The sequence below is a fragment of the Bombina bombina genome, chromosome 3 (genome assembly GCF_027579735.1).
Source record: "Bombina bombina isolate aBomBom1 chromosome 3, aBomBom1.pri, whole genome shotgun sequence".
In the NCBI taxonomy this organism is placed as follows: Eukaryota; Metazoa; Chordata; class Amphibia; order Anura; family Bombinatoridae; genus Bombina; species Bombina bombina.
The window spans coordinates 477,571,869-477,596,725 of NC_069501.1; the positions used below are offsets into that span (position 1 = coordinate 477,571,869).

The window sequence follows — 24,857 nt, forward strand, 5'->3', positions numbered from 1 at the left end:
CTATCAGTACTGCCTGAGGATCCCTTGACCTGGACCCTTAACAAGGAAGTTTGGCATTCTGACGAGATGCCATCAGATCCAATTCTGGTGTGCCCCATTGCTGAATCAATTTTGCAAACACCTCCGGATGGAGTTCCCACTCCCCCGGATGAAAAGTCTGACGACTTAGAAAATCTGCTTCCCAGTTCTCCACTCCTGGGATATAGATTGCTGATAGATGGCAAGAGTGAGTCTCTGCCCATCAAATTATTTTGGTAACCTCTATCATCGCTAGAGAACTCTTTGTTCCCCCCTGATGATTGATATATGCTACAGTCGTGATATTGTCCGACTGGAATCTTATGAATCTGGCCGAAGCCAGCTGAGGCCACGCCTGAAGCGCGTTGAATATCGCTCTCAGTTCTAGAATATTTATCGGGAGGATAGTTGCAGTGGTCTGAGATGCAAGCGAGCAAACGGAACTATGTCCATTGCCGCTACCATTAGTCCGATTACCTCCATACACTGAGCCACTGACGGCTGAGGAATGGAATGAAGAGCTCGGCAGGTGGTTAAAATTTTTGATTTCCTGACCTCCGTCAGAAACATTTTCATGTCCACCGAATCTATCAGAGTTCCCAGGAATGGAACTCTTGTGAGAGGGATAAGTGAACTCTTTTTTACGTTCACCTTCCACCCGTGAGATCTTAGAAAAGCCAACACAATGTCCGTGTGAGACTTGGCTATTTGGTAAGTCGACGCCTGAATTAAGATATCGTCCAGATAAGGCGCCACTGCTATGCCCCGCGGCCTTAGAACCACCCGAAGGGAAGAGCCACAAACTGGTAATGCTTGTCCAGAAAGGCGAACCTGAGGAACTGGTGATTATCTTTGTGGATAGGGATGTGTAGATACGCATCCTTTAAGTCCACGGTGGTCATATATTGACCCTCCTGGATCATTGGTAAAATTGTCCGAATGGTCTCCATCTTGAAAGATAGGACTCTGAGGAATTTGTTTAGGATCTTGAGATCTAAAATTGTTCTGAAGGTTCCCTCTTTTTTGGGAACCACAAACAGATTGGAGTAAAACCCCTGCCCCTGTTCTGTTTTCAGAACTGGGCGGATCACTCCCATGGTATATAGGTCTTCTACACAGCGTAAGAACGCCTCTCTTTTTGTCTGGTTTGCAGACAATTGAGAAAGATGGAATCTCCCCCTTGGAGGAAAATCTTTGAAATCTAGAAGATACCCCTGGGTTACGATTTCTAAAACCCAGGAGGTCCTGAACGTCTCTTGCCCAAGCCTGAGCAAAGAGAGAAAGTCTGCCCCCTACTAGATCCGGTCCCGGATCGGGGGCTACCCCTTCATGCTGTCTTGGGGGCATCAGCGGGCTCCTTGGCCTGTTTACCTTTGTTCCAAGTCTGGTTAGGTCTCCAGACTGACTTGGATTGAGCAAAATTCCCCTCTTGTTTTGCAGCAGGGGAAGAGGTAGAGGGACCACCTTTGAAGTTTCGAAAGGAACAAAAATTATTTTGTTTGGTCCTCATCTTATTTGTCTTATCCTGAGGAAGGGCATGGCCTTTCCCTCCAGTGATGTCTGAAATTATCTCTTTCAGTTCAGGCCCGAATAGGGTCTTACCTTTGAAAGGGATGGCTAAAAGCTTAGATTGATGACACATCAGCAGACCAGGACTTAAGCCATAACGCTCTACGTGCTAAAATGGCAAAACCTGAATTCTTTGCCGCTACTTTAGCCAGTTGAAAAGCGGCATCTGTAATGAAAGAATTAGCTAGCTTGAGTGCCCCAATTCTATCCAGAATATCATCTAATGGGGTCTCAACCTGAAGAGCCTCCTCCAGAGCCTCGAACCAAAAAGCAGCTGCAGTAGTTACAGGAACAATGCACGCTATAGGTTGGAGAAGAAAACCCTGATGAACAAATATTTTCTTTAGGATACCCTCTAATTTTTTATCCATAGGATCTTTGAAAGCACAACTGTCCTCAATAGATATAGTTGTACGCTTAGCCAGGGTAGAAATAGCGCCCTCCACCTTAGGGACCATCTGCCAAGAGTCCCTGATATGAGTCTGATATGGGAAAGACATACCTGGTCTATCCCACTCCTTCGTAACAATGTCCGAAATCCTCTTAGGGACCGGAAAAACATCAGTGTAGGCAGGAACCTCTAGAAATCTGTCCATTTTACACAATTTCTCTGGAACTAATATGGGGTCACAATCATCCAGAGTCACTAAAACCTCCCTGAGCAACAAGCGGAGGTGTTCTAGTTTAAATTTAAAAGCCGTCATATCTGAGTCTGTCTGAGGGAACATCTTTCCTGAATCAGAAATCTCTCCCTCAGACAGCAAATCCATCACCCCCAACTCAGAACATTGTGAGGGTACATCGGATATGGCTAATAAAGCGTCAGAGGGCTCAGCATTTGTTCTCACACCAGACCTACTGCGCTTCCCCTGCAACCCAGGCAGCTTAGATAAAACCTCTGTGAGGGTAGTATTCATAACAGCGGCCATATCTTGCAGGGTGAAAGAATTAGACGCACTAGAAGTACTTGGCGTCGCTTGTGCGGGCGTTAATGGTTGTGACACTTAGGGAGAATTAGATGGCATAACCCGATTCCCTTCTGACTGAGAATCATCCTGCGACATACTTTTAGTAGCTAAAATATGTTCTTTGCAATTTATTGACCTTTCAGTGCATGAGGGACACATTCTAAGTGGGGGTTCCACAATGGCTTCTAAACATATTGAACATTGACTTTCCTCAATGTCAGACATGTTGAACAGGCTAGTAATGACTACATACAAGCTTGAAAATACTTTATTTAGTGAAAAAATAACAATCTTAAAAAACGGTACTGCGCCTTTAAGAGAAAAAAAAGCATACACGTTCTGCAAAACTGCTTTAAAATACACCAATCTTTTCAAATTTTTTATATCAGACTCAATTTGTGTAGTTAAGTTTGCCCCACAAGAAAAACAAACATTTAACCCTTTATTGTGCAAACCGGATTGATAACAAGCCCTAAATCCAGAAAAAACACCCCCAGCACCTCGCCACAGCCCTGCTGTGGCGCCTACCTGCCCTCAGGGATTGAAACAATGGGGTTAAAGCTTCGATTTGGCCCAAAACTTCCACAAGGGCCCTCAGGAGTTGGAGCTTGCTAAGTGAATACAACAGCGCATCTGAGACGCGAAAATAGGCCCCACCCATCTCACTCGATGTTTTTACAGCCTCAAAGAACCGCACCAGAGCGGTTTTAAACTAGCCATGTGGGTTCTGAGCCTCAAAAAATAAGCCAAGTGTACCCTCAAAAAAGTTGCCAAAAAAACGTTATTGCCCAAAAAACGTTAAAAGCACTCCCAGTTCACACAATGTTTGCCCACAAACATTCAAAAACTCAGTGTCAACCATTTTTTAATTAGCTAGGCTTGAGGGGAGTGAACACTCACCTCAACAAGAATACACATATAGCACTCCTGAGTTCTCTCACATAAATAATATCATGCAATATAACTATTCACAGTAAACTTTGATAGGGCAGCAGTTCTCATTTATGTCCTAGTAGTGCCATTGGACCCCCTCTTTTTGTTCTCATTTTTTAATTAGCCCCTTATGCAAGCTTAGTAATGCCCTTCTATAGCGCTTAGGATTACTGCTTACCCTCATGGGGATACTGTCAGCCTTTCTGAAATACACAGTCTCTCCAGAAAAAATGACTGAACATACCTCACTGCTATATAGCATGAAAACGTTCCTCACACTGAAGTTTCTTGTACCCCTCAGCCTCTGTGTGAACTGCTCTGGATCTTAGTGACAAATGCTAAGATCATCATCCTCCAGGCAGAAGTCTTCATCCATCTGCTGCCTGAGAGTAAATAGTACACACCGGTACCATTTAAAACAAAAAACTCTTGCTTGAAGAAATTAAAAACTAATATTTTATCACCTCTTTCACTTTACCCTTACTAGTACTTAGAGTAGGCAAAGAGAATGACTGGGGGGTGGAGCTAAGGGAGGAGCTATATAGACAGCTCTGCTGTGGTGCTCTTTGCCACTTCCTGTTAGCAGGAGGATAATATCCCACAAGTAAAGGATGAATCCGTGGACTCGTCATACCTTATAGGAGAAATCAGATATTTCAAATATATAAATATATTTCAAAAAAATAAAGATGAAGGATCTATTTGTAAACAATTTAATACACTCCAGTAGGTATAATGGATAATTGGGAACACATTAAATTGGAGAAAATATTAAGAGTACACTGTCCCGTTAAAGAGCAAAACTAGGTACGTTTATAAGACCTCAGGAGCGTGTCTTCATTAGTCAATGTTAGAAATAAAACAATTATTTTTAACAGAAGTAAATTGGAAAGTTGTTTAAAATTGCATGCTCCGAGTCATGAAAGTTTAATTCGGACTTTACTGTCCCTTTTATAAACTTTCTCGCTTTATTAGGCCAAGTATCCTGGATAAGCAATATAACATCCATTACCTTAATTGTAATGTTAGTTTTTAAGATATGCAATACAAAAATTATATTATATATAAGGGCAAGCTCATAAGAAATGTTTAAAATCTCGGTATGGTAAGTGTCTCTCAAATTCATCGCTATAGTTGTTAAACTGATGGTAAACGTTCCCCTGTGTATTAACAGATCTGCAATGATAGCAATATTTTAGCTGGAGTTTAATTCATCAGTTGTGATGAAGATGTGCTATAACTTACTTTTTATTGCAGCAATGAAATTCAAATACCCAGCATTACGGCCTCCCACTTTAAAAGTAATATTTTTGGGTGAGCTAATGGTTTCAACTGTCCTCCAATCAGCGCTCTAACTACAACAAAATTGCCATAGGGCTAGAGCGGCAATTAGAGAACAGTTCAGACCGTTAGCTCACAAAAATAGTTACTTTTGAAGTGGATGGTCAGAGGGCGGAGTATTTGCCATCAATTTAATTTAATAATTTTGATGCTTATTTTTTTTTTATCCCAAGAGTTTAGTATCAATTTGTCTAAAGGATTTATCCAATATTTCTTTACGTTCATAAAATCATTCTATTATGATTTTCATTAAAGGGACTGTAAACATTATACTAAACCGCTTAATAATTATAATAATGATAAATGAATCTACTGAGCTTTAGTTTAGATTTTGATGGCAGATAAGAACCATAAGCCCAACAAGTCTGCTTAATATTTCCTTAAAGGGACACTGTACCCAAAAATGTTCTCCCTTGATTCAGATTGAGCATGACATTTTAAGCAACTTTCTAATTTACTCCTATTATCAAATTTTCTTTATTCTCTTGGTATCTTTATTTGAAATGCAAGAATGTAAGTTTAGATGCCGGCCCATTTTTGGTAAACAACCTGGGTTGTCCTTGCTGATTGGTGGATAAATTAATCCACCAATAAAAAAACTGCTGTCCAGAGTACTGAAACCAAAAAAAAGCTTAGATGCCTTCTTTTTTAAATAATGATAGCAAGAGAATGAAGAAAAATTGATAATAGGAGTAAATTAGAAAGTTGCTTAAAATTACATGCTCTTTCTGAATTACAAAAGAAAAATTTTGGGTACAGTGTCCCTTTAATGTATAAACGTATCTAGTTCGGTGGATAGCCTTATGCTTACCCCAGGGATTCTTAAAAGGACAGTCAGTTTAAAAATGTTTATTGTTTAAAAAGATAGATAATTACTTTATTACCCATTCACCAGTTTTGCATAACCAACACTGTTATATTAATATACTTTTTACCTCTGTAATTACCTTTTATCTAGGCCTCTTTTGACAGCTCCCTGATCACATGACTTTTTAGATATTATCTATTGACTTGCATTTTAGCTGTGCTGTGCAGAACCCACGGGCGTGAACACAAGGTTATCTATATGGCCCACATGAACCAGCAGTCTCCTGTTGTGAAAAGCAAATAAAAAAACACGTGATTAAGAGGCTGTCTATAGTGGCTTAGAAACTGGCAGAAATTTAGAGGTTCGAATGTTAAGTATATTAATGTAATGTTAGTTGTGCAAAGCTGGGGAATGGGTATTAAAGGCATTAATTAACTTTTTAAACAATAACAATTTTAGCGTTGACTGTCCCTTTAAAGTCCCCCTCAGTGTTTGTCATAACCACCTCTTGTGGAAGTTTATTCCATGAATCAATCGCCCTTCCTGTAAAGTGCTTCTGAAAATTACGCCTGAATCTACTGCCCTTCAGCTTGAGATCATGACCCCTTGTTCTTGATTTTTTCTTTTTATCTAAAATACTCACAGCCTCAGCTGTACTAAGCCCTTTAATATACTTAAAAGTTACCATCATATCTCCTCTTTTCCTTCTCTTTAGTATAACATTCCCTGTCCTGTTAATGTCTTCAAAAAGAATTTGAGGTTGAAAACTTGTTTCTCTTTTAGTCATCCATAACATTGTGAAAAGCTTAATCCAAATCTGAAGATAGGTTCTAATAAGATGATTCACATAGTGTTTAACTATAGTTAAAGGGACATTATACACTCATTTGTCTTTACATAAATGTTTTGTAGATAATCTATTTATATGGCCCATAAATGTATTTATTTTTAAAAAAAATGTATAGCTTTGCTATTTTTTAAATAACATTGCTCTGATTTTGAGACTCCTAACCAAGCCCCCAAGTTTTAGGAGAATACCGTCAGCTACCTTCTCCAGCTTGCTCCTGTTTGTGTAAAGGGTCTTTTCATATGCAAAAGAAGGGGGAGGTGGGAGTGTCTTATTTCCCACTTGCAGTGGGCTTTACAGCTAACAGAGCTAAACTGAGAGCTTTTAAGTTAGTTTTTAAACAGTTTTAGACTGGATTTTTATATCAGTATCTGTGCATCTTATTCTTTATAGTAGTGTCTATTATATGCAGTTATATGAAAATTGGTGTATACAGTCCCTTTAAATATACTATCTTTATTTATTTTTGGGGTCAAAATCAAAAGATATACTAACGTTGATCTGATTAAAGGGATATGAAACCCATTTTTTTTCTTTTAGGATTCAGACAGAGCATGGGATTTTAAACAGTTTCAATTTACTTCTATTGTCTAATTTACTTTGTTCTCTTGCTATCCTTTATTAAAAAAAGAATACCCAAGTAGGTTTAAGACATGCAAAGCACTACTGGGAGTTAGCAGCTAATGGCTGCACATATATGCCTCTTGTCATTGGCTTATCTGATTTGTTCAGCTAGCTCCCAGTAGTAGCCATTTGATAATTGAAATAAATTGGAAAGTTGCTTAAAATTCTAGGATGTTGGGTTTCATGTCCCTTTAAATTCCAAATCCAAATAGTGCTATCTAATCTATCTATCTATTTATCTATCTGTTTTAATATATGTGAGAGACCTCATGACCCTTATAAGTATTAAAACCTTACAGACATAAGTTCATTGCATCTAGCTTGATATTGACCCCATGTTACAACAAAAACATCACATTGTTTCTATACACGACTAATCCTAAAACATCAGTGATTTCTACATTTTTGTCTGTGAGCTCTGTTCTGCAACTTTAAGGAATGTCTCCCCCCCCCATGATGTCATGTTGTCCCCCCCTCCCCATTCCCCACCCTGCTCCTCTCCCCCCTTCTTTCTTTCTGCCTGGGATCAGTGTCCAAATAAGGAGATGAGAACTTAGACAGACAGCCAAAACATTAGGGAGAAGAAATAGGGAAAGAAAGGGGGTAGCGAGAAAGGACAAAAAGGAGACAGAAGAACAGATATAATGCAGAGGGCAGAAGAGGTGGCAAAGTAATACACAGTACTGAGAGAAGAGCCACACCATTTATATAAGTTGTAGCACACATGCTACTGAAGGAGGAGCTACGTAATCTAATAGAAAGCAAAACACAGAGCTGACCCTAGAGATGCTGCAGAGCTGACAGTCTAATACACAGCTGATAACCTAATATACACCCAATAACAAAAGAGCTCATCATCTAATATGGAAACTATACAGAGGAGCAGAAGAGCTGACAATCTGATACACACACAATATAGAGAGAGGAGCAGAAGAGCTGACAATCTGATACACACACAATATAGAGAGAGGAGCAGAAGAGCTGACAATCTGATACACACACAATACAGAGAGAGGAGTAGTACAGCTGACAGTCTGATACACACACAATACAGAGAGAGGAGCAGAAGAGCTGACAATCTGATACACACACAATATAGAGAGAGGAGCAGTACAGCTGACAGTCTGATACACACACAATACAGAGAGAGGAGTAGTACAGCTGACAGTCTGATACACACACAATACAGAGAGAGGAGCAGTACAGCTGACAGTCTGATACACACACAATACAGAGAGAGGTGCAGTACAGCTGACAATCTGATACACACACAATACAGAGAGAGGAGCAGTACAGCTGACAGTCTGATACACACACAATACAGAGAGAGGAGCAGAAGAGCTGACAATCTGATACACACACAATATAGAGAGAGGAGCAGTACAGCTGACAGTCTGATACACACACAATACAGAGAGAGGAGCAGTACAGCTGACAGTCTGATACACACACAATACAGAGAGAGGAGTAGTACAGCTGACAGTCTGATACACACACAATACAGAGAGAGGAGCAGTACAGCTGACAGTCTGATACACACACAATACAGAGAGAGGTGCAGTACAGCTGACAATCTGATACACACACAATACAGAGAGAGGAGCAGTACAGCTGACAGTCTGATACACACACAATACAGAGAGAGGAGCAGTACAGCTGACAGTCTGATACACACACAATACAGAGAGAGGAGCAGTACAGCTGACAGTCTGATACACACACAATACAGAGAGAGGAGCAGTACAGCTGACAGTCTGATACACACACAATACAGAGAGAGGAGCAGTACAGCTGACAGTCTGATACACACACAATACAGAGAGAGGTGCAGTACAGCTGACAGTCTGATACACACACAATACAGAGAGAGGTGCAGTACAGCTGACAATCTGATACACACACAATACAGAGAGAGGAGCAGTACAGCTGACAGTCTGATACACAGAATACAGAGAGAGGAGCAGTACAGCTGACAGTCTGATACACACACAATACAGAGAGAGGAGCAGTACAGCTGACAGTCTGATACACACACAATACCGAGAGAGGAGCAGTACAGCTGACAGTCTGATACACACACAATACAGAGAGAGGAGCAGCAGAGCTGACAGTCTGATACACACACAATACAGAAAGAGGAGCAGCACAGCTGACAGTCTGATACACACACAATACAGAGAGAGGAGCAGCAGAGCTGACAGTCTGATACACACACAATGCAGAGAGAGGAGCAGTGCAGCTGACAGTCTGATACACACACAATACAGAGAGAGGAGCAGCACTGCTGACAGTCTGATACACACACAATACAGAGAGAGGAGCAGTACAGCTGACAGTCTGATACACACACAATACAGAGAGAGGAGCAGTACAGCTGACAGTCTGATACACACACAATACAGAGAGAGGAGCAGTACAGCTGACAGTCTGATACACACACAATACAGAGAGAGGAGCAGTACAGCTGACAGTCTGATACACACACAATACAGAAAGAGGAGCAGCACAGCTGACAGTCTGATACACACACAATACAGAGAGAGGAGCAGCAGAGCTGACAGTCTGATACACACACAATACAGAGAGAGGAGCAGTGCAGCTGACAGTCTAATACACACACAATACAGAGAGAGGAGCAGTACAGCTGACAGTCTGATACACACACAATACAGAGAGAGGAGCAGTACAGCTGACAGTCTGATACACACACAATACAGAGAGAGGAGCAGTACAGCTGACAGTCTGATACACATACACAATACAGAGAGAGGAGCAGTACAGCTGACAGTCTGATACACACACAATACAGAGAGAGGAGCAGTACAGCTGACAGTCTGATACACACACAATACAGAGAGAGGAGCAGTACAGCTGACAGTCTGATACACATACACAATACAGAGAGAGGAGCAGTACAGCTGACAGTCTGATACACACACAATACAGAGAGAGGAGCAGTACAGCTGACAGTCTGATGCACACACACAATACAGAGAGAGGAGCAGTACAGCTGACAGTCTGATACACACACACAATACAGAGAGAGGAGCAGTACAGCTGACAGTCTGATACACACACAATACAGAGAGAGAAGCAGTACAGCTGACAGTCTGATACACACACAATACAGAGAGAGGAGCAGTACAGCTGACAATCTGATACACACACAATACAGAGAGAGGAGCAGTACAGCTGACAGTCTGATACACAGAATACAGAGAGAGGAGCAGTACAGCTGACAGTCTGATACACACACAATACAGAGAGAGGAGCAGTACAGCTGACAGTCTGATACACACACAATACCGAGAGAGGAGCAGTACAGCTGACAGTCTGATACACACACAATACAGAAAGAGGAGCAGCACAGCTGACAGTCTGATACACACACAATACAGAGAGAGGAGCAGCAGAGCTGACAGTCTGATACACACACAATACAGAGAGAGGAGCAGTGCAGCTGACAGTCTGATACACACACAATACAGAGAGAGGAGCAGCACTGCTGACAGTCTGATACACACACAATACAGAGAGAGGAGCAGTACAGCTGACAGTCTGATACACACACAATACAGAGAGAGGAGCAGTACAGCTGACAGTCTGATACACACACAATACAGAGAGAGGAGCAGTACAGCTGACAGTCTGATACACATACACAATACAGAGAGAGGAGCAGTACAGCTGACAGTCTGATACACACACAATACAGAGAGAGGAGCAGTACAGCTGACAGTCTGATACACACACAATACAGAAAGAGGAGCAGCACAGCTGACAGTCTGATACACACACAATACAGAGAGAGGAGCAGTACAGCTGACAGTCTGATACACACACAATACAGAGAGAGGAGCAGTACAGCTGACAATCTGATACACACACAATACAGAGAGAGGAGCAGTACAGCTGACAGTCTGATACACACACAATATAGAGAGAGGAGCAGTACAGCTGACAGTCTGATACACATACACAATACAGAGAGAGGAGCAGTACAGCTGACAGTCTGATACACACACAATACAGAGAGAGGAGCAGTACAGCTGACAGTCTTATACACACACAATACAGAGAGGAGCAGTACAGCTGACAGTCTGATACACACACAATACAGAGAGAGGAGCAGTACAGCTGACAGTCTGATACACACACAATACAGAGAGGAGCAGTATAGCTGACAGTCTGATACACACACAATACAGAGAGAGGAGCAGTACAGCTGACAGTCTGATACACACACAATACAGAGAGAGGAGCAGTACAGCTGACAGTCTGATACACACACACAATACAGAGAGAGGAGCAGTACAGCTGACAGTCTGATACACACGTAATACAGAGAGAGGAGCAGTACAGCTGACAGTCTGATACACACACAATACAGAGAGGAGCAGTATAGCTGACAGTCTGATACACACACAATACAGAGAGAGGAGCAGTACAGCTGACAGTCTGATACACACACAATACAGAGAGAGGAGCAGGACAGCTGACGGTCTGATACACACACAATACAGAGAGAGGAGCAGTATAGCTGACAGTCTGATACACACACAATACAGAGAGAGGAGCAGTAGAGCTGGCAGTCTGATACACACACAATACAGAGAGAGGTGCAGTACAGCTGACAGTCTGATACACACACAATACAGAGAGAAGAGCAGTACAGCTGACAGTCTGATACACACACAATACAGAGAGAAGAGCAGTACAGCTGACAGTCTGATACACACACAATACAGAGAGAGGAGCAGGACAGCTGACAGTCTGATACACACACAATACAGAGAGAGGAGCAGTACAGCTGACAGTCTGATACACACACAATACAGAGAGAGGAGCAGTACAGCTGACAGTCTGATACACACACAATACAGAGAGAGGTTCAGCAGAGCTGACAGTCTGATACACACACAATACAGAGAGAGGAGCAGTACAGCTGACAGTCTGATACACACACAATACAGAGAGAGGTTCAGCAGAGCTGACAGTCTGATACACACACAATACAGAGAGAGGAGCAGTACAGCTGACAGTCTGATACACACACAATACAGAGAGAGGTTCAGCAGAGCTGACAATCTGATACACACACAATACAGAGAGAGGAGTAGTACAGCTGACAGTCTGATACACACACAATACAGAGAGAGGAGCAGTACAGCTGACAGTCTGATACACACACAATACAGAGAGAGGAATAGTAGTGCTGACAGTCTGATACACACACAATACAGAGAGAGGAGCAGTACAGCTGACAGTCTGATACACACACAATACAGAGAGAGGAATAGCAGTGCTGACAGTCTGATACACACACAATACAGAGAGAGGAGCAGTACAGCTGACAGTCTGATACACACACAATACAGAGAGAGGAGCAGTACAGCTGACAGTCTGATACACACACAATACAGAGAGAGGAGTAGTACAGCTGACAGTCTGATACACACACAATACAGAGAGAGGAATAGTAGTGCTGACAGTCTGATACACACACAATACAGAGAGAGAGGTTCAGCAGAGCTGACAGTCTGATACACACACAATACAGAGAGAGGTGCAGTATAGCTGACAGTCTGATACACACACAATACAGAGAGAGGAATAGTAGTGCTGACAGTCTGATGAACACACAATACAGAGAGAGAAGCAGCAGACCCGACAATCTGATACACCCAATAGAGAGAGAGAAGCAGCAGAGCTGACAGTCTAATACACAATACAGAGATTTGTAGCAGCACGGGTGTAACTTGAAACTTCATGTCCCCAGGGCAAAAATCTGAGTCAGCCATTTCAGAACTTTTGACCCTGTGTATGCTCATACAATCTCTCACACACGCGATATCCGTACATTTCAGCTGTAAAACACTTGCACACTCATTTCAATCTCTTCCCATCATACCTCCTGCTGCATCCGTTACCCTCCTCCATCTTTTCCTCTCTCCCTTCTTACCCAAAATCTTCTTTACCAAATTTAGCCAGCACCTTCCCTTTCAACATTATTCCAGCCAGTGTCAACACCTTCAAACTCGCTATCAGTGCATTATAGAGGCTGTCACAGGATTCCCGCTCAGTCACATGACTTCACAACACATCATGTGATCTAAATGGATCCATAAAAATACTCATCCGTTCAATTCTACAACCTCAGAAAGGTGCCAGTCGCATAGGGTAACCCTAGTTAGTAGTTTAGCAAAATCTTTAACTTAGAAGTATTAATGTAATCTAAAATACACAATACCCAGTGAAGCAAAAGAGCTGACAATCTAATAATCTTATGATAGAGAGCACTAGTAAATCACACCATAAAAGTACATTAACAGTAAGCCACCGATGGTCTGAACACTCTTGTAGCATTATCAAAAATAAAAAAACACTTGCACCTAGAGTTAGAGTTTTGCGTTAGCCGTTAAAAGCAGCGTTAAGGGGTCCTAACGCTGCGTTTGGCCGCCTGCTGGTATTTAGAGTCAGCCAGGAAAGGGTCTAACGCTCACTTCCCTACCGCGATTCCAGGCTACCGCAGATCCCCTTACGCCAATTGCGTATCCTATCTTTTCAATGGGATCTGCCTAACGCCGGTATTTGGAGTCTTGGGAGAAGTGAACGGTAGACCCTCTACCGACAAGACTCCTACCGCCAAAAAAAGTCAGTAGTTAAGAGCTTTATGGGCTAACGCCGGAATATAAAGCTCTTAACTACTGTGCTCTAAAGTACACTAACACCCATAAACTACCTATGTACCCCTAAACCGAGGCCCCCCCCCCTGCATCGCCGCCACTATAATAACATTTTTAATCCCTAATCTGCCGAACGGACACCGCCGCCACCTACATTATACCTATAAACCCCTAATCTGCTGCCCCTAACATCGCCGACTCCTATATTATATTTATTAACCCCTAATCTGCCCCCCAACGTCGCCGCCACCTAACTACACTTATTAACCCCTAATCTGCCGACCGGACCTCGCCACCACTATAATAAATGTATTAACCCCTAAACCGCCACACTCCCGCCTCGCAAACACTATAATAAATTTGATTAACCCCTAATCTGCCCTCCCTAACATCGCCGACAGCTACCTACAATTATTAACCCCTAATCTCCCGCCCGCAACGTCGCTGCTACTATAATAAAGTTATTAACCACTAAACCTAACTCTAACCCTAACACCTCCCTAACATAAATATAATTTAAATTAAACGAAATAATATTCCTAAAATTAACTAAATTAATCCTGTTTAAAACTAAATACTTACCTATAAAATAAACCCTAATATAGCTACAATATAAATAATAATTACATTGTAGCTATTTTAGGATTTATATTTATTTTACAGGCAACTTTGTATTTATTTTAACTAGATACAATAGCTATTAAATAGTTAATAACTATTTAATAGCTACCTAGTTAAAATAAAAACAAAATTACCTGTAAAATAAATCCTAACATAAGTTACAAATACACCTAACACTACACTATCATTAAATTAATAAAATAAATTACATACAATTAGCTAAAATAAAATACAATAAAATAAACTAGACTATAATACAAAAAAAAACAACACTAAATTACAAAAAATAAAAAATTACAAGCAGTTTAAACTAATTACACCTAATCTAAGCCCCCTAATAAAATAAAAAAGCCCCCCAAAATAAAAAATTCCCTACCCTATTCTAAAATACAGAAGTAATCAGCTCTTTTACCAGCCCTTAAAAGGGCTTTTTGTGGGGCATTGCCCCAAAGTAATCAGCTCTTTTACCTGAAAAGAAAAATACAATACCCCCCCAACATTACAACCCACCACCCACACACCCCTACTCTAAACCCACCCAAACCCCCCTTTAATAAACCTATCGCTAACCCCCTGAAGATCATCCTACCTTGAGTCGTCTTCACCCAGCCGAGCCGAATTCTTCATCCAAGGTGCGCAGAGGAGGTCCTTGATCCGGTAGAAGTCTTCATCCAAGCGGCAAAGAAGAGGTCCTCCATCCGGTAGAAGTGTTCATCCAGGCGGCGTCTTCAATCTTCATCCATCCGGAGCGGAGCTATCTTCAACAGAGCCGACGCAGAGCCATCCTCTTCAACCGACGGACTAACGACGAATGAAGGTTCCTTTAAGGGACGTCATCCAAGATGGCGTCCCTTCAATTCCGATTGGCTGATAGAATTCTATCAGCCAATCGGAATTAAGGTAGAAAAAATTTGATTGGCTGATGCAATCAGCTAATCAGATTGAAGTTCAATCCGATTGGCTGATCCAATCAGCCAATCGTATTGAACTTGCATTCTATTGGCTGATCCGAACAGCCAATAGAATGCGAGTTCAATACGATTGGCTGATTGGATCAGCCAATCGGATTGAACTTCAATCTGATTAGCTGATTGCATCAGCCAATCAAATTTTTTCTACCTTAATTCCGAATGGCTGATAGAATTCTATCAGCCAATTGGAATTGAAGGGACACCATCTTGGATGACGTCCCTTAAAGGAACCTTCATTCGTTGTTAGTCCGTCGGTTGAAGAGGATGGTGTCAGGGTGCCAGGAATCAGACTGAGACGAGAAGTGCAAAAATAATCACACCTTTATTAATAGCAAAAAATTATAAAAACATAATTTATGCTTACCTGATAAATTCCTTTCTTCTGTTGTGTGATCAGTCCACGGGTCATCATTACTTCTGGGATATAACTCCTCCCCAACAGGAAATGCAAGAGGATTCACCCAGCAGAGCTGCATATAGCTCCTCCCCTCTACGTCAGTCCCAGTCATTCGACCAAGAAACAACGAGAAAGGAGTAACCAAGGGTGAAGTGGTGACTGGAGTATAATTTAAAAGATATTTACCTGCCTTAAAACAGGGCGGGCCGTGGACTGATCACACAACAGAAGAAAGGAATTTATCAGGTAAGCATAAATTATGTTTTCTTCTGTTATGTGTGATCAGTCCACGGGTCATCATTACTTCTGGGATACCAATACCAAAGCAAAAGTACACGGATGACGGGAGGGATAGGCAGGCTCATTATACAGAAGGAACCACTGCCTGAAGAACCTTTCTCCCAAAAATAGCCTCCGAAGAAGCAAAAGTGTCAAATTTGTAAAATTTGGAAAAAGTATGAAGCGAAGACCAAGTTGCAGCCTTGCAAATCTGTTCAACAGAGGCCTCATTCTTAAAGGCCCAAGTGGAAGCCACAGCTCTAGTGGAGTGAGCTGTAATTCTTTCAGGAGGCTGCTGTCCAGCAGTCTCATAGGCTAAACGTATTATGCTACGAAGCCAAAAAGAGAGAGAGGTAGCAGAAGCTTTTTGACCTCTCCTCTGTCCAGAGTAAACGACAAACAAGGAAGAAGTTTGGCGAAAATCTTTAGTTGCCTGCAAGTAGAACTTGAGGGCACGAACTACATCCAGATTGTGTAAAAGACGTTCCTTCTTTGAAGAAGGATTTGGACACAAGGATGGGACAACAATCTCTTGATTGATGTTCCTGTTAGTGACTACCTTAGGTAAGAACCCAGGTTTAGTACGCAGAACTACCTTGTCTGAGTGAAAAATCAGATAAGGGGAATCACAATGTAAGGCTGATAACTCAGAGACTCTTCGAGCCGAGGAAATAGCCATTAAAAACAGAACTTTCCAAGATAACATTTTTATATCAATGGAATGAAGGGGTTCAAACGGAACACCCTGTAAAACGTTAAGAACTAAGTTTAAACTCCATGGTGGAGCAACAGCTTTAAACACAGGCTTGATCCTAGCTAAAGCCTGACAAAAGGACTGGACGTCTGGATTTTCTGACAGACGTCTGTGTAACAAGATGGACAGAGCTGAAATCTGTCCCTTTAATGAACTAGCTGATAAACCCTTTTCTAAACCTTCTTGTAGAAAAGACAATATCCTAGCGATCCTAACCTTACTCCAGGAGTAACCTTTGGATTCGCACCAGTATAGGTATTTCCGCCATATTTTATGGTAAATCCTTCTGGTAACAGGCTTCCTAGCCTGAATCAGGGTATCAATAACCGACTCAGAAAAACCACGTTTTGATAAAATCAAGCGTTCAATTTCCAAGCAGTCAGCTTCAGAGAAGTTAGATTTTGATGTTTGAATGGACCCTGTATCAGAAGGTCCTGTCTCAGAGGTAGAGACCAAGGCGGACAGGATGACATGTCCACTAGATCTGCATACCAAGTCCTGCGTGGCCAAGCAGGTGCTATTAGAATTACTGATGCTCTCTCCTGTTTGATTTTGGCAATCAATCGAGGAAGCAGCGGGAAGGGTGGAAACACATAAGCCATCCTGAAGTTCCAAGGTGCTGTCAAAGCATCTATCAGAACTGCTCCCGGATCCCTGGATCTGGACCCGTAGCGAGGAAGTTTGGCGTTCTGGCGAGACGCCATGAGATCTATCTCTGGTTTGCCCCAACGTCGAAGTATTTGGGCAAAGACCTCCGGATGAAGTTCCCACTCCCCCGGATGAAGAGTCTGGCGACTCAAGAAATCCGCCTCCCAGTTCTCCACTCCCGGGATGTGGATTGCTGACAGGTGGCAAGAGTGAGACTCTGCCCAGCGAATTATCTTTGATACTTCCATCATTGCTAGGGAGCTTCTTGTCCCTCCCTGATGGTTGATGTAAGCTACAGTCGTGATGTTGTCCGACTGAAACCTGATGAACCCCCGAGTTATTAACTGGGGCCAAGCCAGAAGGGCATTGAGAACTGCTCTCAATTCCAGAATGTTTATTGGAAGGAGACTCTCCTCCTGATTCCATAGTCCCTGAGCCTTCAGAGAATTCCAGACAGCGCCCCAACCTAGTAGGCTGGCGTCTGTTGTTACAATTGTCCAGTCTGGCCTGCTGAATGGCATTCCCCTGGACAGGTGTGGCCGATGAAGCCACCATAGAAGAGAATTTCTGGTCTCTTGATTCAGATTCAGAGTAGGGGACAAATCTGAGTAATCCCCATTCCACTGACTTAGCATGCATAGTTGCAGCGGTCTGAGGTGTAGGCGTGCAAAAGGTACTATGTCCATTGCCGCTACCATTAAGCCGATCACCTCCATGCATTGAGCTACTGACGGGTGTTGAATGGAATGAAGGACGCGGCATGCATTTTGAAGTTTTGTTAACCTGTCTTCTGTCAGGTAAATCTTCATTTCTACAGAATCTATAAGAGTCCCCAAGAATGGAACTCTTGTGAGAGGAAAGAGAGAACTCTTCTTTTCGTTCACTTTCCATCCATGCGACCTTAGAAATGCCAGAACTAACTCTGTATGAGACTTGGCAGTTTGAAAGCTTGAAGCTTGTATTAGAATGTCGTCTAGGTACGGAGCTACCGAAATCCCTCGCGGTCTTAGTACCGCTAGAAGGGCACCCAGAACCTTTGTGAAGATTCTTGGAGCCGTAGCCAATCCGAATGGAAGAGCTACAAACTGGTAGTGCCTGTCTAAGAAGGCAAACCTTAGATACCGGTGATGATCTTTGTGGATCGGTATGTGAAGGTAAGCATCCTTTAAATCCACTGTGGTCATGTACTGACCCTCTTGGATCATGGGTAAAATTGTCCGAATAGTTTCCATTTTGAACGATGGAACTCTTAGGAATTTGTTTAGAGTCTTTAAATCTAAGATTGGCCTGAAAGTTCCCTCTTTTTTGGGAACCACAAACAGGTTTGAGTAGAACCCTTGTCCTTGTTCCGACCACGGAACCGGATGGATCACTCCCATTGTTAACAGATCTTGTACGCAGCGTAGAAACGCTTCTTTCTTTATCTGGTTTGTTGACAACCTTGACAGATGAAATCTCCCTCTTGGGGGAGATAATTTGAAGTCTAGAAGGTATCCCTGAGATATGATCTCTAGTGCCCAGGGATCCTGAACATCTCTTGCCCAGGCCTGGGCGAAGAGAGAGAGTCTGCCCCCTACTAGATCCGGTCCCGGATCGGGGGCTCTCGGTTCATGCTGTCTTTGGGGCAGCAGCAGGTTTCCTGGCCTGCTTGCTTTTGTTCCAGGACTGGTTAGGCTTCCAGCCTTGCCTGTAACGAGCAACAGCTCCTTCCTGTTTTGGTGCAGTGGAGGTTGATGCTGCTCCTGTTTTGAAATTCCGAAAGGGACGAAAATTAGACTGTCTAGCCTTAGCTTTGGCCTTGTCTTGAGGTAGGGCGTGGCCCTTACCTCCCGTAATGTCAGCGATAATTTCTTTCAAACCGGGCCCGAATAAGGACTGCCCCTTGAAAGGTATATTAAGTAATTTGGACTTAGAAGTAACATCAGCTGACCAGGATTTTAGCCACAGTGCCCTGCGTGCCTGTATGGCGAATCCTGAGTTCTTAGCCGTAAGTTTGGTTAAATGTACTACGGCCTCCGAAATGAAAGAATTAGCTAGTTTAAGGACTCTAAGCCTGTCCGTAATGTCGTCTAGCGTAGAGGAACTAAGGTTCTCTTCAAGCGACTCAATCCAAAATGCTGCCGCAGCCGTAATCGGCGCGATACATGCAAGGGGTTGTAATATAAAACCTTGTTGAACAAACATTTTCTTAAGGTAACCCTCTAATTTTTTATCCATTGGATCTGAGAAAGCACAGCTATCCTCCACCGGGATAGTGGTACGCTTAGCTAAAGTAGAAACTGCTCCCTCCACCTTGGGGACCGTTTGCCATAAGTCCCGAGTGGTGGCGTCTATTGGAAACATCTTTCTAAATATTGGAGGGGGTGAGAACGGCACACCGGGTCTATCCCACTCCTTAGTAACAATTTCAGTTAGTCTCTTAGGTATAGGAAAAACGTCAGTACTCGCCGGTACCGCAAAGTATTTATCCAACCTACACAGTTTCTCTGGTATTGCAACAGTGTTACAATCGTTGAGAGCTGCTAAGACCTCCCCTAGTAGTACACGGAGGTTCTCCAATTTAAATTTAAAATTTGAAATATCTGAGTCCAATCTGTTTGGATCAGAACCGTCACCCACAGAATGAAGCTCTCCGTCCTCATGCTCTGCGAGCTGTGACGCAGTATCAGACATGGCCCTAGCATTGTCAGCGCACTCTGTTCTCACCCCAGAGTGATCACGCTTGCCTCTTAGTTCAGGTAATTTAGACAAAACTTCAGTCATAACAGTAGCCATATCTTGTAATGTTATCTGTAATGGCCGCCCAGATGTACTAGGCGCCAAAATATCACGCACCTCCCGGGCGGGAGATGCAGGTACTGTCGCGTGAGGCGAGTTAGTCGGCATAACTCTCCCCTCGCTGTTTGGTGAAATTTGTTCACATTGTACAGATTGACTTTTATTTAAAGTAGCATCAATACAGTTAGTACATAAATTTCTATTGGGCTCCACCTTGGCATTGGAACAAATGACACAGATATCTTCCTCTGAGTCAGACATGTTTAACACACTAGCAAAAAACTTACAACTTGGTTATAATCTTTTTTAGCAAAAAACGTACTGTGCCTCAAAGAGGTACTAACGATTAAATGACAGTTGAAATAATGAACTGAAAAACAGTTATTGCATCAAATTTTAAAACAACACAACTTTTAGCAAAGGTTTGTTCCCATTAGTAAAAAACAACACTAATTAAATTTGTACATAAGAAAAACAAAACAACGTTTTTTATACACAGTCACTATAAGAATTCTCACAGCTCTGCTGAGAGAATTTACCTCCCTTCAAAGAAGTTTGAAGACCCCTGAGATCTGTCAGAGATGAACCGGATCATGCAGGACATATAAAAGTAGCTGACTGGAATTTTTTGATGCGTAGCAAAGAGCGCCAAAAACGGCCCCTCCCTCTCCCACACAGCAGTGAAGAGAAACGAAACTGTCACAATTAAAGCAAAAAACTGCCAAGTGGAAAATAATGCCCAAACATTTATTCACACAGTACCTCAGCAATGTAAACGATTCTACATTCCAGCAAAAACGTTTAACATGAGAATAGTTATTAAAAGGATTAGTGACCTTAACACAGTAGTTCCGGTGAAATACCATCCCCAGAATACTGAAGTGTATACATACATGTCATTTTAACGGTATGGCAGGCTTTTCTCATCAATTCCATTCAGAAAATAAAAACTGCCACATACCTCAATGCAGATTCATCTGCCCGCTGTCCCCTGATCTGAAGCCTTTACCTCCCTCAGATGGTCGAGAACAGCAATATGATCTTAACGACTCCGGTTAAAATCATAGTAAAAAATCTCTGTCAGATTCTTCCTCAAACTCTGCCAGAGAAGTAATAACACGCTCCGGTGCTATTTTAAAATAACAAACTTTTGATTGAAGTCATAAAAACTAAGTATAATCACCATAGTCCTCTCACACATCCTATCTAGTCGTTGGGTGCAAGAGAATGACTGGGACTGACGTAGAGGGGAGGAGCTATATGCAGCTCTGCTGGGTGAATCCTCTTGCATTTCCTGTTGGGGAGGAGTTATATCCCAGAAGTAATGATGACCCGTGGACTGATCACACATAACAGAAGAAATGTCCACAAGTCAAATAAGCCAGGAGTCAAAACCAGAGCTGGTAGTCAGACAAGCCGAGTCAGGAGCCAAAGCGAATAGTCAGACGAGCCGGAATCAGGAACAAGGAGAACAACAGAGTCAGGAACAAGCCAGGAATCAGGAACCAGGAAGGACGTCAGGCAGCCAGGTAATACACAGGAACTCTCACAAACAGGTCTCAGACAACGCAAAGGCAAAGCATACTGAACAGAGGCCCTTTAAATACAAAATGATGACATCACAATTCTGAGACTGCATCCTGTCTCACATGGATGATGCACAACAGTCTGGCCATAAAAGGAAGTGCAGGAAGTAAGCAGCATCCCCCACAATGCACCAAGTCAGGAAGAGAGGTGAGTAAAATGGCTGCCAGCAGCACATGGCAAACACAACAGGGAAAAACCCTGACAGATGGCTCTGTGTCGGCTCCGTTAAAGATGGCTCCGCTCGGCTCCGGATGGATGAAGATTGAAGACGCCGCCTGGATGAACACTTCTACCGGATGGAGGACCTCTTCTTTGCCGCTTGGATGAAGACTTCTACCGGATCAAGGACCTCCTCTGCGCACCTTGGATGAAGAATTCGGCTCGGCTGGGTGAAGACGACTCAAGGTAGAATGATCTTCAGGGGGTTAGCGATAGGTTTATTTAAGGGGGGTTTGGGTGGGTTAGAGTAGGGGTGTGTGGGTGGTGGGTTGTAATGTTGGGGGGATACTGTATTTTTCTTTTCAGGTAAAAGAGCTGATTACTTTGGGGCAATGCCCCGCAAAAAGCCCTTTAAAGGGCTGGTAAAAGAGCTGATTACTTTTGTATTTTAGAATAGGGTAGGGAATTTTTTATTTTGGGGGGCTTTTTTATTTTATTAGGGGGCTTAGATTAGGTGTAATTAGTTTAAACTGCTTGTAATTCTTTTTTATTTTTTGTAATTTAGTGTTTTTTTTTTTTTGTATTATAGTATAGTTTATTTTATTGTTTATTTTAGCTAATTGTATGTAATTTATTTTATTAATTTAACGATAGTGTAGTGTTAGGTGTATTTGTAACTTAAGTTAATGTAAATTTTGATGCTAAAGTGCCCGGTTTTTAAAACTTTGATTAAAAACAGGGGCACTTTAATTCATCAATATTTTCATTTCACTCCTGTTGTGAAAATAAACTTACTTTTTAATCTTCACAGCAGCTCCAGCTTCCGCCACCTGTTTCAAAGCCTCTTCCTGGGTCTAAAATTAGGTATCTGGCTTCCTCCAATCACAGCAGTGAATCAGACACTGAATCCCCCGGGGGGAATCTGTGATTGGAGGATGACCTATCAATCATTTCTGACATCAGAAATGGCTTGTGAGACCGGAGGAAGCAGCAGCTGCTGTGAAGTTTAAAAGGTAAGTTTTTTGTCACAATAGGAGTGAAATGTAAATTTTGATGAATTAAAGTGCCCCTGTTTTTAATCAAAGTTTGAAAAACCGGGCACTTAAACATCAAAATTTACATTCACTTTAGGTTAGGATTTATTTTACAGGTAATTTTGCATTTATTTTAACTAGGTAGCTATTAAATAGTTATTAACTATTTAATAGCTATTGTACCTAGTTAAAATAAATATAAATCCTAAAATAGCTACAATGTAATTATTAGTTATATTGTAGCTATATTAGGGTTTATTTTTTAGGTAAGTATTTAGTTTTAAATAGGATTATTTTATTTAATTTTAGGAATATTATTTCGTTTATTTTAAATTATATTTATGTTAGGGGGGGTGTTAGGGTTAGGTTTAGGGGTTAATAAATGTATTATAGTAGCGGCGACGGTGCGGGCGGGAGATTATGGGTTAATAATTGTAGGTAGGTGGCGGCGATGTTAGGGAGGGCAGATTAGGGGTTAATACTATTTATTATAGTGCTTTCGAGGTGGGAGTGCGGCGGTTTAGGGGTTAATACAGTTATTATAGTGGCGGCGATGTCTGGTCGGCAGATTAGGGGTTAATAAGTGTAGGTAAGGTGGCGGCGACATGGGGGGGGCAGATTAGGGGTTAATAATTATAATATAGGGGTCGGCGGTGTTAGGGGCAACAGATTAGGGGTTCATAGGGATAATGTAGGTTGCGGCGGTGTCCGGAGCAGCAGATTAGGGGTTAATGGTATAATGCAGGTGTCAGCGGATTAGGGGTTAATAAGTGTAAGGTTAGGGGTGTTTAGACTCGGGGTTCATATTAGGGTGTTAGGTGTAGACTTAGAGAGTGTTTCCCCATAGGAAACAATGGGGCTGCGTTAGGAGCTGAACGCTGCTTTTTTTGCAGGTGTTTTTCAGCCCAAACTGCCCCATTGTTTCCTATGGGGATATCGTGCATGAGCACGTTTTAGCTGCTTACCGCTACCGTAAGCAACGCTGGTATTGAGGGTTGAAGTGGAGCTAAGTTAGGCTCAACGCACCTTTTTCGAGCCTAACGCAGCCCCTCAGACAACTCTAAATACCAGCGTTGTCTTAAGGGTGCGTTGGGAAAAAAAGCAGCGTTAGCTACGCGGGTCTTTACCGACAAAACTCTAAATCTAGCCGATAGTGTGATAAGACATTGTCACAAGAAACATAAAAGAAAAACACAAAGAAAATACTCCCTATCGAACATATACCTGTGTCCTATTTATATAATAGATTTTTAAGGCTTAAGCAGAGGGAGACTTACTGGATCCACAGGCTTAAGAGACTTCACCCTTTGGGTCTCAATATGAATATCGATTTGGCTGCTTTTTAGCCTCGGGCCTGTGGCTCCGGTGTGTCTCCATCCCTTAGGTCTTGATTGATAATATATAAATATATATATATATATATATATATATATATATATATATATATATATATATATATATATATATTTTGAGATATATGGATAGATTAACAAGGGGGAAGATTGCATATACACCTTTGGTCCTTTATACTCTCCTATACAATATTACATTATTTTACACTATTGTATATTGTCCAATATATATATATATATATATATATATATATACATATACACACATACATACATACATATATACACACACACACATGTATAGATATATTTTATTTAGTTATTATTTGGTTATATGTAGACTACTATTCTATTTATCTGATTGAGCCGTATAGTTATAGATCCTGCATGTGTAGATTAATCTCGATATGTTGTTACTGGTAATTTTGTTATATATATGCCCTTATTGTAATATAGGAAAATATATATATATATTTTTCCCTT

General features: G+C 41.9%; 1 protein-coding gene across 8 annotated transcripts in view; it reads right to left on the reverse strand.

Moving 5' to 3' along the window:
• Positions 1–24,857, reverse strand: part of TEAD3 (TEA domain transcription factor 3) — a 159,401-nt gene that overhangs the window by 80,877 nt on the left and 53,667 nt on the right. For 6 of the 8 annotated variants that reach the window (XM_053706797.1, XM_053706798.1, XM_053706802.1 and 3 more), the window contains exon 2: positions 5,777–5,920. The exons of the other annotated variants lie outside the window; for them this stretch is intronic. The gene's annotated coding sequence lies outside the window, so the exon portion shown is untranslated. The remainder of the gene's footprint in view (positions 1–5,776; positions 5,921–24,857) is intronic. 8 annotated transcript variants of the gene reach the window in all.